The 12,969-nt window shown below is 64.4% G+C and overlaps 1 protein-coding gene and 1 non-coding gene across 2 annotated transcripts in view; one reads left to right on the top strand and one right to left on the bottom strand.

Moving 5' to 3' along the window:
• The first annotated feature begins 3,744 nt into the window (after positions 1-3,744).
• Positions 3,745-12,969, top strand: part of SH3BP2 (SH3 domain binding protein 2) — a 35,187-nt gene continuing 25,962 nt past the window's right edge. Inside the window, exon 1 of the mRNA XM_042251713.1 lies at positions 3,745-3,840. The gene's annotated coding sequence lies outside the window, so the exon portion shown is untranslated. The remainder of the gene's footprint in view (positions 3,841-12,969) is intronic.
• Positions 12,786-12,892, bottom strand: LOC114115487 (U6 spliceosomal RNA). The gene has a single exon (XR_003589824.1). It is a non-coding gene; the product is annotated as a U6 spliceosomal RNA (small nuclear RNA).

The following is a 12,969-nucleotide window of genomic DNA, read 5'->3' as shown; positions in this document are numbered from 1 at the left end:
GGGCTGTTCTTTCACCAGCCTCTTAGCGAGCATCTATTCCGTGCCCGAAAGGCACCAGTGCCCTGGGGACGCAGCCACAGCAAGTACAAAGATGCGTGGGTACAAAGCGGGGTGGGGGGGAGGGGCAGGAGGGTGGAGAACAGCCTCACAGAAGTGAGGGGTGTCTAAGGGCATGATAGGGAAACACAGGAGTCTGGGGTCACAGCAATCCAGGAGTAGGTAGCAGGAAGCCCAGAGGCCCTGAGACGGGCCGTGCCTCGAGTGGGAAACAGTGAGGGAAGGGCAAAACGGTATGGGCGTGTGCCCCTGGGGAGGGCTCAGGGTCCAGCATGGAGAGGTGGCATGAGCGGACATGGGGTTACACGCTGTTGGTGTGACCACAGACACTGCCAGGCAGGGGCCGGGAAGATGAGGGGAGGGCAAGGGGCAGGATTCAGGGTGCACTTTGCAGATAGAGCTGCCAGGACTGCCAGATAGACGGCTGGCCAGCATGGCTCAGCAGTCACTGAGAAGGAGAAGCTGGGAAATGAGGTGCTTACAGATCTGTTAAGCCTGTGATGTTTAGAGGCACCAGGGAGAGCCGGTGGGTGGGACGTGCGCCCTGAGCCTGGGTGTGCAGTTGGCACAGAGGCCAGCGGTGACTCTGGGCCTGCTCGGGGCTCACCGGGTGCTATGTACAACCCAGGGCTTTTGGGAAGGCGAAGAGCCCTAGACTGGCAACGGTCCGTGCCCTTCCCCTCAGGGTCTTAGCAGGGTCCTGTCTCCCCACCCCCAGCCACCTCTGAATGTGCTGGGCTCTGGCACTGCCCAGCAACTCAGTACCCTAGTGGTGGGCGTGGCAGGCGGCAGGTCCAGCTCTTGGGCCATTGTCCCGAGAATCTGGTTCAAGGGTCATCTGTGTGCCTTTAGGCTGGACTTGCTCTGCAGAGACCCTCCGCACCTCAGCCAGGGGTCCTTGCCTCACCTCTGCTCACCTGCCTGCACGCCCTCCCCCAGAGATGAGACCCTCCTCCTCACCCACACCAGACCTGCTAGCTCCAGTGGGAACCCCTGGGTGCCTAGCTCTCCTTGCCTCTGCCCCCCGTAGTCTGCAGTTCCTGACTTGACAGACTGCACCGAGCTGCCCCCACGTCCTAACCAGGGTCTCCTCCCCACACGGGGGCTGAGGCTGGGCTGGGGAGGTGGGCAAGAACCAGACGATGTGACTTGTCGGGTTCTCTCCAAGAGGCAGCTGGGCTTGCATTCCCATTTGAAGTGGACTTGCATCATTGGGTGCTAACCCTCTGGGGCACCTGGTCCGTCCACGCTGTCTGCAGTGACGCTGACAGTGAGGCCTCTTCGTCCTGGTCTGCCCTGTCTCCCTGGAGCTTGGCATCTGAAGCCAGCCCCCACCTGCCCTGCGCTGTGACCGGGCTCTGGCTGGAGCCACTGACGTCCGGCTTCGCTCCACTGTCCCAGGCTCTGTTCCCCTCCCCGGCCAACCGCCCCGAGACACGGCGGCACGGTGGAGTCTGCTCGTGTGTCCCTCTTCCCTCCCATGGGCCACAGGCTGCGGAGTTCCCAGCAGCATCTCGGGTACCCAGGGTTCCCCGTGCAGGGTCTGCTGGACCAGGCACCAGGGAGCACGTGCGTCCAGCCTCGACACAGTGAGCACTCTGTCAGGGACTCCCCCGCCTCTTCCACCGAAAGCCCTGTTCCAGGAGTGAGGGACCACGTGGGGTGCTAGCGGTGAGCCCGGCCACTTCCATGGCAGCCTCTGTGGGCCAGGACGGACAGGCAAGCAGGGTCTTTGGGGCCCGAGTCCAGCCCTGAGGGTGGGCCAGGCTGAGCGAGTGTCTGTCAACCCTGGGGCCTGAAGGGCTAGGGTGTGGGAAGCTCTGCTTGCTCCCATCTTCCACCAGAACTCCCTGGCCACCTCTCCAGCAGACGGGCCCCTCCTCGTCTCACAGAAGAAACTGAGGCCCTGCTGACTGGACACTCCCCCTGCCTCCAGCTGCTCCTCTTGGGGGTATGTCCTTCTCCAGTGCCCCCCTCGGTCCTGGTCTTTCCCCAGTGGGCACAGCCCCTTGGTTCCGGCCTTTCCCACTTCCCTCCACTCAGTTATCTCCTCTGACTCTGAGCGTGCTCTGCAGCCAAGGTCGGTCTTCCTGGGGCCCGGGACCCGTTTGCTGCTCCGGAACAAGTGGACACTGACAGGGCCCACGTTCTGTCCAGCTGCCAGCTCTGCGCACCCCCACAGCCTGGGTATGCCTCCTCCAGGCTCCTAGGGACCTCAGCCTCAGCATGACCACATCCAGTGCCTGGCTGTCCCCCGCCCTGCCTGGTTCGGAGTATCTGGCCCAGCCCCTGCCATGGCTGCCTTGCTGGACACTGGCCCTTGGTGCCCAGCGCAGCACAGAGGGGCAGGCCCGGGCCTCCCCTGTGGACAGGGTTCAGCCTCTGCAGGCTGGCCTTCTGTTCTCCGCTCCAGTCCCTTTAGCCCCTAGCCAGGCCCTGTCCTTCCCCTGCCCACAATTTCCTAAGCTCTGGGACCAGGGACCCCACCCACTCCACCTCATTGTGTCTGAGCCATGAACCCCTGCCCTGCCTGGGAAGGCTCTAGCCCCCCTAAGCCTGCTGGCCTTGCTCCTTCTCCTAAGAACACATTCACTCTCTCTCTACACCCTATACTGCCCCTTGGGGCTCCTCTCAGGAAGTCATCTCCTCCCAGAAAACCCCTTTCCCTACAAGATCTGACAAGCCCCCTTTCGCCTAGGCCCTCTCCCCTTAAACAGGGTAAACTTAGTCTGAAACTGGGTTTGTGTCTCCTGTACCCTGGTGGTTGTGGGGAAGGGCCTTGCTTGGGAGCCCCCCAGGAGGTAAAACATGAAGTACATTTACTGTTTTCTGGGCCTCCCAATCCTGGAACAAGACCCCTGGATCCTGGGAGTCCAGACCCGCTACAAGATCTGTGTCCCGGCTTGGAAGTGGCTAAAAAGTGCCCTTCGAGACTCTTCTGGAACAAGGGCAAGATTCCAGAGGTTCGGTTCCCAGCAAGCCCTTTTCTGCCTGGTGGGTGAGGGGGATGGGGGGTAGGGGATCATGACAGGGCCCTGCCCCTCCTCCTGCAGGATCAGGATCAGTGGGTTCGGGGGAGGGGGCAGCGCCGTCCCCAGTGGAGCCATGAGGGGCCCCTGGGCAGGACACACACGTGCATTTACTGCGCATCTGTTGTGTGAGGTGTGGGGATGGCGTCCACACCCGCAGCCAACCCCACAGCCTTCTCGCCTCGGGACCAGAAGTGGGGAAAGATGGGGGTTTCCCGGGCTCTGAGGTCCTGACCCAAACCCTGCACCCAACCTTGAACCCCGAGACCCGCGCTAGCTGCGCGCGGAGACCTCCAGACGGCAAAAGGAGTCGGTGGGGTGGGCCCGGAGAGCCAGCGGAGGCGGGGCCGAGATCGCGGGGAGGGGAGTGAAGGCGGGCCGTAGACCTGCCCGGAGTCTGGGGAGGTGGCGCTGGGTGAGGGTAGGACCAGGTAGAGGGGCGGGGCCTGGAGGACAGGGACGGGGCGGGGCCAGACCAAAGGGGCACGAGTCATGGGCGGGGCCATGTCGAAGGGGCGGGCACGCGCCGGGGCGGGGCCAGACAGAAGGGGCGGGGCCGAGAGGACAGGGACGGGGCGGGGAGCCTGAGGGGGCGGGGCGGGGCCCGGGGCGGGGCCAGACAGAAGGGGCGGGCAGAGTTCCTGGCCGGACCCGGCTCGTGGCTGCCTGCCCGGCGGGCGGGAGCTCCTGGCGGCCGAGCCGGGAGCCGCCGCAGGCACGCAGGGCCCGCGGGCTGGGAGCAGAGCCTCGGCAGGTAAGGCACGGCGGCGGGGCGCAGGCGGGCGGGGCGCGATCGCGTCTCCCGGGCTGGCTGGAGACTCCGGGACCGGGGTTCTCGCCAGAGAGCGGGCGGGGGCCGGTCAGTTCCAGCGCGCGCCAGGCCCGGCGGCCGGCGCCACGCTCCCCGAGGAAGCGCGCGAGTTCGGGGTGCGCAGGGTGCACTCTGGAGGCCTAGGAGCGGGGGCCGGGGCGTCGCGTCTGCTCCGCGTCACCCTCGTTCCTCTGGGCCCCCGCTTCCTCAGACCCCAGGGGTTCGCGGACGGCCGCAGGTCCCTATTACAGGAGCCACGGGCGGCGAGTTTACGAACTTTTCGTTCCCTTGGCCCGCGCAGCGCAGAGTGGAGAAAAGCTGCCCGCTGGAGCTGACTCACACTGAAGTGTGAGTGACTGATAGCCCCGTGGCTCTGGGGGTGTCTGCGAGTTGTATTCTGGGGAACGGCGAGTGTCAGAGAGCGGGGGGTTGAGGACAGCCTTCCTTCCACATGTGGGCCAGGCCCCTCCCAGCAGCCCGGCTCTCTCCTGCTGCTCTGGGCCTCGCCTGCCCCTGGTGAAGTGTTGGCAGTGGCTCCCACCGGAGGTGTTGCTCGGCCTGGGCCCTGCAGCAGCGTGCAGGCCCGGAGCCCACTCCTTCCATCCTGTTGGAGCCCCAGTGCCTCACATCCTCTCTCTCTGCCTCAGTTTGCCCATCTGTCAACACCCGTGACGTCTGTGCCAGCTGGCCAGGTGGCCATGCTGAGTAAAGAGACACTCCTAAAGGGCCCTGGCCTCAGACAAGAGCTCTGTATGGACAAGGGGCATGTGATCTTGCTAATGAGGCTGGAACCAGGCCCCAGCAAAAAGGGGGCTCAGGAAATGTTATCTGCTGTGATGAAGATGATAAAATGTGTAGAAGTTTTTCAGGACAGTCTGACAGCCAAGGGGGCAGGGCAAGTCCTGGAGACAGGGTAGGTTTCTAGAATTATGTTTAGCCCTGCAGTGAATGAGTGGCCCAGGCTCCTGAGACTCGAGGAGGGGGCTGGGATCCGTTACCTCCTGGCTCTCATCCCACCGTGTCCAGCACTGCAGGCGGGCCGGGGGCCAGCATGGGGGCTCCAGGATGAGAGCTCTGTCAAATTCCCCTCCGTTCCACTCTATTAGTTGGCTCTGTGCCCTGTGTTGGGGCGCACCCTGGCCAGAGGAGTAGATGGCCCGTACTGACCCCTGTTAGCCATCTGGAAAAAGGGGCACTGACAGAGGGTCTGCCCTTTTTGGGGAGCCCCTCAGGCCTGCAGAGTCAGGGAGGAGCCCACCAAGGAGGCCAGCTTGGGAGAGGTAGGCGGGTAGGCGACTCCAAACCTCCCTTGGCCCTTTCTGTTCACGTGGACAGAAGAAAGTGAGGTGCTGAGTCAGCCCCCAATGTCCGTCCCCCAACATGGAACCCCGCAAGCTTGCAGGCCTGCATGTGGGAGGCCTGGGGGGCACAGAGAGACACACAGAGGGGCTGGGTCCTTTCTGGCAATCCGGCTGCCACTCTTTACCAGCTGTGTGGTCTTGGCCAGGAGGCTTCAACCTGCTGAGCCTCGGTTTCCTCGTCTGCAAAAGGCAGGTAGTGAACCGCTTTCTACTGCACAGGTGGCTGTGAAGGTCCAGGGGCTGGTGGTGGCACATGGTTGGTGTCCAGCAACTGTGGGCCAGTGAGGGTGCTGTCCGCAGCCCTCGGGGCTAGAGGGCAGGGATAGCCGGGCAGTGGCTGCTTGGGAGGGGCGGGGCCTGGAGAGGCGGAGGGCAAAGGGCAGGCTCCAGGTCCCTGCTGCTTGGGTCTAGTGGCAAAGGCCCAAGTCTCTTAGGAGTGGCCAGGATCAGGGAGCCATGTGGGTCCTCCTGGTTCCCGTCCTTGATGCTCTACTGGAGACTGCGAGGGTCAATGACTGGCAGGCCCTGCTCTCCCCTTATTGGCTGGCTCGTTAGGTGGCCTCAGTAAGGCCTGGGCACGCACATACGTGATTCTCTAGGCAGCGCCAGGCAGCCTGGCCAAGGGAGGTGAGTGGCAGGTGGCCGGTGAAGGAAGTATTTGCCGTCAGAAGGATGACTGTCTGAGCCACGAGGGCAGCCGTGAAGGTAGGAACAGACCGAGCCAGAGGCTGGTAGTGCTGGGGGTGGCAGACCAGTTTGACCGGAGCGGCTGGTGTGTGTCGGATGTGGTGAGAGTATGGATGAGGGGGTGGATGACCGTGCAGAGGGGCCCAGGGGGCAGGTAGAGGGGTGGTCAACACTCTGAAATCCTACCCACAGGCAGGTGGCCTGTTGTCAGAAGGCCTCTGACTCTCCAGTGGCCCTGACCAGTCGTCCAAGGGTGGTGACAGTCTCACACGTGGGCCGCCTAAGCCACAGAGGCGGGGGCTGAGGGGTGGGGAGTGTTCTGGACTCTAGCTTCAGACAGGCAGGCCCAGCAGTGCCGCTCTGCCTGGCCACCCTGCTCCCCACGCTGGGCCTGCCTCAGAGGGCAGGCAGGACGATGCCAGGGGAAATGGGGCTGCCTCCTGGCGCGGCCAGGAGACCTGCGCCTCCTTTGTGAATGACACTTCCTGACTTGGGTGCTAGAAGGCCCCAGCTCTGGGCCACACGGATGGACTAGGGCTCGGGGGCCGGGCTCCTGAGCTGCCTGCCAACTCCAGGCGCCATGGGAGTGAAGTGCTCAGATGTGGGGAGGGGGCCCCACGGGACTTGAGTCTCCCCACCGTCCCCCTTCTCCCTGGACAGCAGAGATTCTGAGCTTCTGGCTCTGGGGCCACCTATAGGTTGACCCCTGCCCATCCCCCCACGTCAGGAACCACGCTGAGACCTGGCGCTTCTCTCACCCCTGGCCCCAGGCCTCACTGATCCTCGGCCCCTGTGGGCTAGCCACAGTGGGACCCAGCGCTCCTTGCCCTAGAAAGGTGTGGGCCCCGTCACCAAGGTGATGGCCTGAGGGGTTGGCAGGGCACCCTCGTGGTGTCCATACCTCTTCCGCTGAGGCCACGTTCCGATTCCGAGAAGTGCCCTTTGCTTCCTTGTGAATCAGATGTTTATTGTGTTCTGGCTGAGCCCAGGGTTGGGGCGGCGCACTGCTAAGCACGCCCATCCCAGGCCGCCGGGTGGGGTGTGGGTGTGGGTGTCTTGCCTGCTGGAGCCTGCAGAGGGAGGGCGGGTCTCCAGGCTGACGGGTAACCACCCTGAGTGCTGGGACCAGGGTGGGCTCCCCCCGCAGCCAGGGGCTGAGCCAGCCCTGGGGAAGACCTCCCTGAGGCGGCTTCTCCAAGCCAGCATGGCTCCTCCCAGGAGGCAGAGGAGGAGGGCGTGGAGCAGCAGCGTGTGCTTGTCCTGTCTGAGTGCCTCTCTGGACTTGAGCTACTTCCTGGGGGAAGGGAGGGAAAGCAGTTCCAACTCCGGGAGTCCTGGGGAACTCAAGTGAGACGCTGCAGAGGAGCCTGCCCTGGGAGATGTGGCCCAGACCCAGGCTGGGGCCTCCCCCGCCCCCTGGCCCTGGGCAGACGCTGCAGCTCCATGGGGGGGGGGGGGCGCCCATCCACCGCCTCCCAGTCTCCCCCACTCCGTGTCGTAATCCAGCCTCGCTCCTCTTCGGCATTAGAGACCTCCGCGGTGGCCCCTGCCCACTGCCCCCAGCCGGGGAGGAGCCAGCCTAACCCCTGCCCCTCACTGCTGGCTGCCCGCCCCCCAGCAAGGTGACGGGAGGTCAGGGGCTGACCTCAGGGTCTGGGATGCCAGGGTAGACCCTGGTTTGACCCCGAAGCCTGAGGAGCCAGGGCGGCAACCACAGTCCCCCGAGGGCCCTGGCTGGGATGCTATGCCACCCCACTCCGAGTCCTAACCCTGGGGCAGGAGGGCAGGGGCGGGGTGGGCCCCCCTCGGAAAGCCGCTGTCCCCCGGGCTTCCCATTCATGCTGGGCGCCCTGTGTACCCAGCCCGGCCCTGGGCCAGGCGTGGATTGGGAGCAGCTCGGCCCGTCTGGGGGCCCCCACTGCTGCCACCCTGGCCCCCACCTCCCAGAGCTGGGTGCAGGCCCGCAGCCCGTGCGCTGCTCTCCGTGTTCCCCTGTCTGCCTTTCCTGCTCAGTCCGCTCCTGGCGAAGGACAGGGCCCCGCCTGAGTGCCCATGCCCAGCAATGCCCCCGTGGACCTGCCGCAGAGGAGGGAAGTCCCCGGCAGAGCAGGCCTGCAGCCCGGGCATGTGTAGCTCCTGCTGGGCATCAGAGACACGGGTGCCCCGTCACCCGAGAGGCCTGTGCTGCCGGGCGGTGAAGCTCCCAATCGGATCACAGCAGGCAGCGGTGCGGGGGTCTTGCTGGGGCCCCTCTGCATTTCCACCTCAGCCTCTGGCTCTGGGCTCCAGCTCCTGTGCCCTCCGCTGTCACCACTCGAGCCACCTGGATGCAGGGTCCCCCGTGGGGGTTCACACCGGGAGACTGAGGTGAGGGATCGGGGCCCCCCGCCCTAAGTGAAAGGCGTTCTTTTTTCTGTGGCTGTCCCTCCCTGGAGACATACATTGGGACCAGCGTTGGGGTCAGGCTGAGCTCCCCTGAGCTACCAGCCATAGGGGGACCTGGTCTTTGTGTCCCAGAGAGCCAGCCCCCGAGACGGGGCCCTGTAGGAGAGTGGTGGAGAAGGATCCAGATCACCGGACCCAGGAGCCCTGCGTGGACAGGTGCAGGGGAAGGAGGCGAGCCAGGAGACTCACCCTGCCCCCTCCTCCCTCACTCCAACTGCTTCCTCTCCTCCTGTTTGAGGTCAGAAAAGGAAGACCTTTTTCCCAGGGGTGCAAGCAGCTGGCACTGAGCCACCGGGTCCCCTGATGACCAGGCAGCCACCGGGCTGGGGGCGGGGCCCTGGCTGGCAGGCCTGTGATTCCCTGGCGGGTTTGACCTCGGTGGGCAGAGAGGGGGTGGCTATGCCCCCGCTCCTCCGCACAGGACGAGAGGCTCGAAGGTGCTGGGAGTGTAGGGCGGCCGTCGGAGGCTGGGTGGGATCCGTGCTGTGAGCTCGACGTGGTAGAGGGGCCCAGGAACCCTGCGGTCCATGGCCAGCCCCCCCCGGCCTCCCTGGTGGCCCACCCAGCTGTTGTTGGAGCCCAGGGCGCCTGCGGGGAGAGCCTCAGCCTGCAGTGGGAGGGGTCACCACCGTGTACCCCGCCCTGTCTCGGGAGCCTGTGTGTGATGTGCTACACTCCACGAGCCCCTTACCCCAACCCCCTACCTCCTGACTTCTCTAGAATCCCCCCCACTCCGGGGGACCCTGGCCCGACACTTTGCTGCCTGGCGGGCTCCAGGACTGGGCACCGCCTCCTGGCTCCTGGCCTCACGGGAGCTGCCCGGGGATGGGGGTGGGAGACCCGGGACCCCACCTCCTCTGGCTCCAGACCCTGAGCTGCAGGCGCAGAGGAGGCGTCCCCGAGCTGGGGCAGGGTGAGGGAGAGCCCCAGGCCGGCTGCAGGCCCGGTTCTGGCCCCCCTGGGGCCTCAGTTCCGCTGACTCTGGTGTCCACTTGTACAAAATTGGAGCAAGGGACGGAGTCCCTCCCCGAGCTCCCCGGCCGTCCTGGGGTTCCTGGCACGGGCCTGTGGAGCTTTGCCAGCCAGGACGCGAGCTCTCCGAGACTAGCCGTCTGTCGTCTTGAGAATGTGAGCAGGAGGGTGAAGCGCTGTGGTCAGCAGTGGCTGGGCCCGCTGGGGAAGGAAGAGGATTGAGAAAGAGACACCCACTCACCCCCCACCCTCGCAGGCCCTGCCCCGGGCCCGAGGTTCCCCGAGCAGCCGGGCACCCACGGGCAGCTGTTCCGGGCCAAGGCCTTGGGAAGCAGGCAGGGCAGCCGCACGCTGGCGGTCTCCACACTGATTCACCCGCTGCCCGGAGGACCCCCGGGGCCCCTCCCCAGGGCCGGGCTCAGGGCTGCCTGTGGGGAGGGCGCAGGCACCGTCCTCGCAGTGGGCAGTCCCTGAGAACCACGTAGGAGGTGTCACTGGGGCACCTGAGGTAGGGCCTTTGTGGGGTGGGAGCAGGAAGACGCAGGCAGGAAGAGCCAGGCCCAGGGCTGCTCTGTGTCTGCAGAGCTCACTCTGGGTCTTGAGACCTCCCTCCCACACACGCACAAGTACCCCCGCTGCGGCAGTGGCCGTAAGGAGGCCTGGGCAAAAGCAGGACGCACAGGAGAGCTCGGTGTGCGGTGGGGGCGGACGTCTGGTGGACCCGGGTGAGTCGGTGACCCACACTGAGAGGCCCCGGGGCCAGGGGAAGCGGATGTGGTGGGCCTGGGCCTGGGGGAGCACCGCCCCCCGCCACTGCCCAGTCCTCTCTGCTGGCTCTTCTGGCCACAGAGGAGTGACCCCCATGGCTGTCTCCCCAGGGAGGGAGAGGGTGTCCCTGTGGCGCCACGGAGCCATGCCCCTCCTTCACCCAGGACAGGCTGCCCCAGGCGGTGGCAGGTCCCCAGCCATGAGGAGGCTCGGGGCCGGCCCTCGGGAGCTCTGCTGACCGTCAGGAGCCACCTCACCTCTGGGAGCCTCAGTTAGGCCGAGGGTTGGAGGAGAGTGTTTGTCTCGTGCGTGGTGGCCCTGCAGGCAGACAACAGGGCTGGACGGGCGCTTGGCCTGTGGGGGTCTGAGGAGGCTCTCCAGGGCTGCTGGACCCGCGGTAGGGGTTGGGGGGGTTGTCGCTGGACAGAGAGCTCAGGCCACGTTGCCCAAGGCTGTGGTGGCTGGGGGCCTTGCCTGGAGCTGCCCACCCTGCGAGGCAGGGCAAAGTCTGGAGTCCCCAGGGAACAGAGGCCTGCTCCTCCAGCCCTGAGGTCCCCTGAGGGCGCTGTTCCCTGGCCTGACTGGGCCGTCAGGGTGTCCTAGGGTGACCTGACCGCAGGGTGGGGACAGCGGGCGGTGGTCAGGGCAGGCCGTCCTGCTGGAGCACCAGCAGGGCGAGGGCCTTGAACCCGAGACTCGCCTGCCAGCTGTGGCTGGGACCGCGCTCGGAGTGAGGGGCTGGCGTCCAGGATCCCTCAGGATCCCTGGCTTGGGGAGGGACAGTGTGCAGGAGGGAGACCCCCCTCCTCGCCCCTGCACCCTCCTGTCCTGTCTGTCAAGGCTGCTGGAGGGGGAGGGGCAGGGTCCGGGCCCCTTTCCCGCCAACCCGGGCCCCCGGCCAGACCCTCCCCGAGCTGGGCCTCCGAACAATGGGGCAGTGTCAGCGCTCCTGGGAACCGCCCGGCCAGCCAGGCCCCCCGCTGGCCCAGGCCAAGGGGCTTAGAGGGAGGCCAGCGGTGAGTCATCCGCTCCTCGCCCAGCCCAGGGTTCCTGGGCCGGGGGGACCAGCACTCTCGGTTCCCCAGCCTCCGCCCCGGGGTCCTGGCCGGCTCTTCCTTCCCTCTTCAGCCTCTCCCTTCCCTCTCTGGCTCCCTCCATCTGAACATGTTGGCTGTCTCTCTGCCTCGGTCCCGGGCAGAGACCCAGCCCGGCAGTGGCTGTCGCCTGCCCCATCATGAGCTGCTCCCCTCTCCCAGCCTGTGAGGGACCCCGGGAAGAAGCCAGTGAGAGGGCCCAACCTAAACATTGGCTGAGGAATACAAGGTGGACCCCCAGAAGGAAGCGAGGCAACAAAATAAAGCACTCTTCAAGAGAGTTAACCGACAACATCAAAGAGTGGGAAAAAAAAGTATGAAAAATATTAGCATTAGGGATAACAGGATAAAAATAAATGGGTTAAAGCTGTGCTGAAGAGAGAAGGAGGTGGGATGGGCCCTGTGGTGTGGACTTGGCCTTAATGGTTCCGGCCTGTGGCAGGGTGGGCAGGAAGCCAAAACCTTGCTGGACGGATGGTGAGCCAGGTTCCTGGGTGGGTGACTGGTCCAGAGACCACCCCCCCACCCAGAGGAGCTCGAAGAGGACCCGAGGTGAGGGCCGCACCTCACGCCCCGGACCCTGACTCCCTGACCTGTGGCGATGCTGCGAGGTACCCAGGAGCCGTGTGGGTCCTGTGGCCCGGGGGAGCCTACCGAGGCACGAGATAGCCTAAAGAGATCAGAGAAGCAACGGACGCTACTGGCATCAAGGCCAGCGTCCCCCTTGGTCTAGCATGGGATGCCCCGGCAGGTGGTTCCCAGCGTGGAGGGCTCGTGCACTGCCCTGGCCTGGCACTGGCCGACAGGAACTGTCCCCGCGACGAGCCTGTTTCATGGCTGATCTGAAGCCTCCGGCCTTGGTTCCTGCAAGGAGCTGTGGGGCCCATCTCTCTCCTTGGCCCCCACCAAGCATGCACTTCCTGGCCGCTGTGTCCTCATTGAGTTCCCCTGGTATCATCTCGCCCTGGGCTGAGTGGGGTGCCTTCCATCCCGAGGCTCTGGGCCCAGCACTGGGCCAGGTGGCTCTGGGGGAGCCTAGGAGAGCTGCTGCTTTCGGTCCTCAGTTCAGTTCAGTTCAGTTGCTCAGTCACGTCCGACTCTTTGCGACCCCATGGACTGCAGCACACCAGGCCTCCCTGTCCATCACCAACTCCCAGAGTTTATTCAAACTCATGTCCATTGAGTCGGTGATGCCATCCAACCATCTCATCCTCTGTCATCCCCTTCTCCCCCTGCCTTCTTTCCCAGCATCAGGGTCTTTTCCAATGAGTCAGCTCTTCACATCAGGTGGCCAAAGTATTGGAGCTTCAGCTTCAACATCAGTCCTTCCAATGGATATTCAGGACTGATCTCCTTTAGGATGGACTGGTTGGATCTCCTTGCAGTCCAAGGGGCTCTCAAGAGTCTTCTCTAACACCACAATTCAAAAGCATCAATTCTTTGGCGTGCAGCCTTTTTTATAGTCCAACTCTGACATCCATACATGACCACTGGAAAAATCATAACCTTGACTAGATGGACCTTTGTTGGCAAAGTAATGTCTCTGCTTTTTTTTTTTTTTTAAAACATGGAACGCTTGACGAATTTGCGTGTCATCCTTGCGCAGGGGCCATGCTAATCTTCTCTGTGTCGTTCCAATTTTAGTATATGTGCTGCCGAAGCGAGCACATGTCTCTGCTTTTTAACATGCTGTTTAGGTTGGTCATAACTTTTCTTCCAAGGAGTAAGTGTCTTTGAATTTCATG

The sequence above is a fragment of the Ovis aries genome, chromosome 6 (assembly GCF_016772045.2).
Source record: "Ovis aries strain OAR_USU_Benz2616 breed Rambouillet chromosome 6, ARS-UI_Ramb_v3.0, whole genome shotgun sequence".
Taxonomy (NCBI): Eukaryota; Metazoa; Chordata; class Mammalia; order Artiodactyla; family Bovidae; genus Ovis; species Ovis aries.
This window is presented reverse-complemented; position numbering and strand designations above follow the sequence as displayed.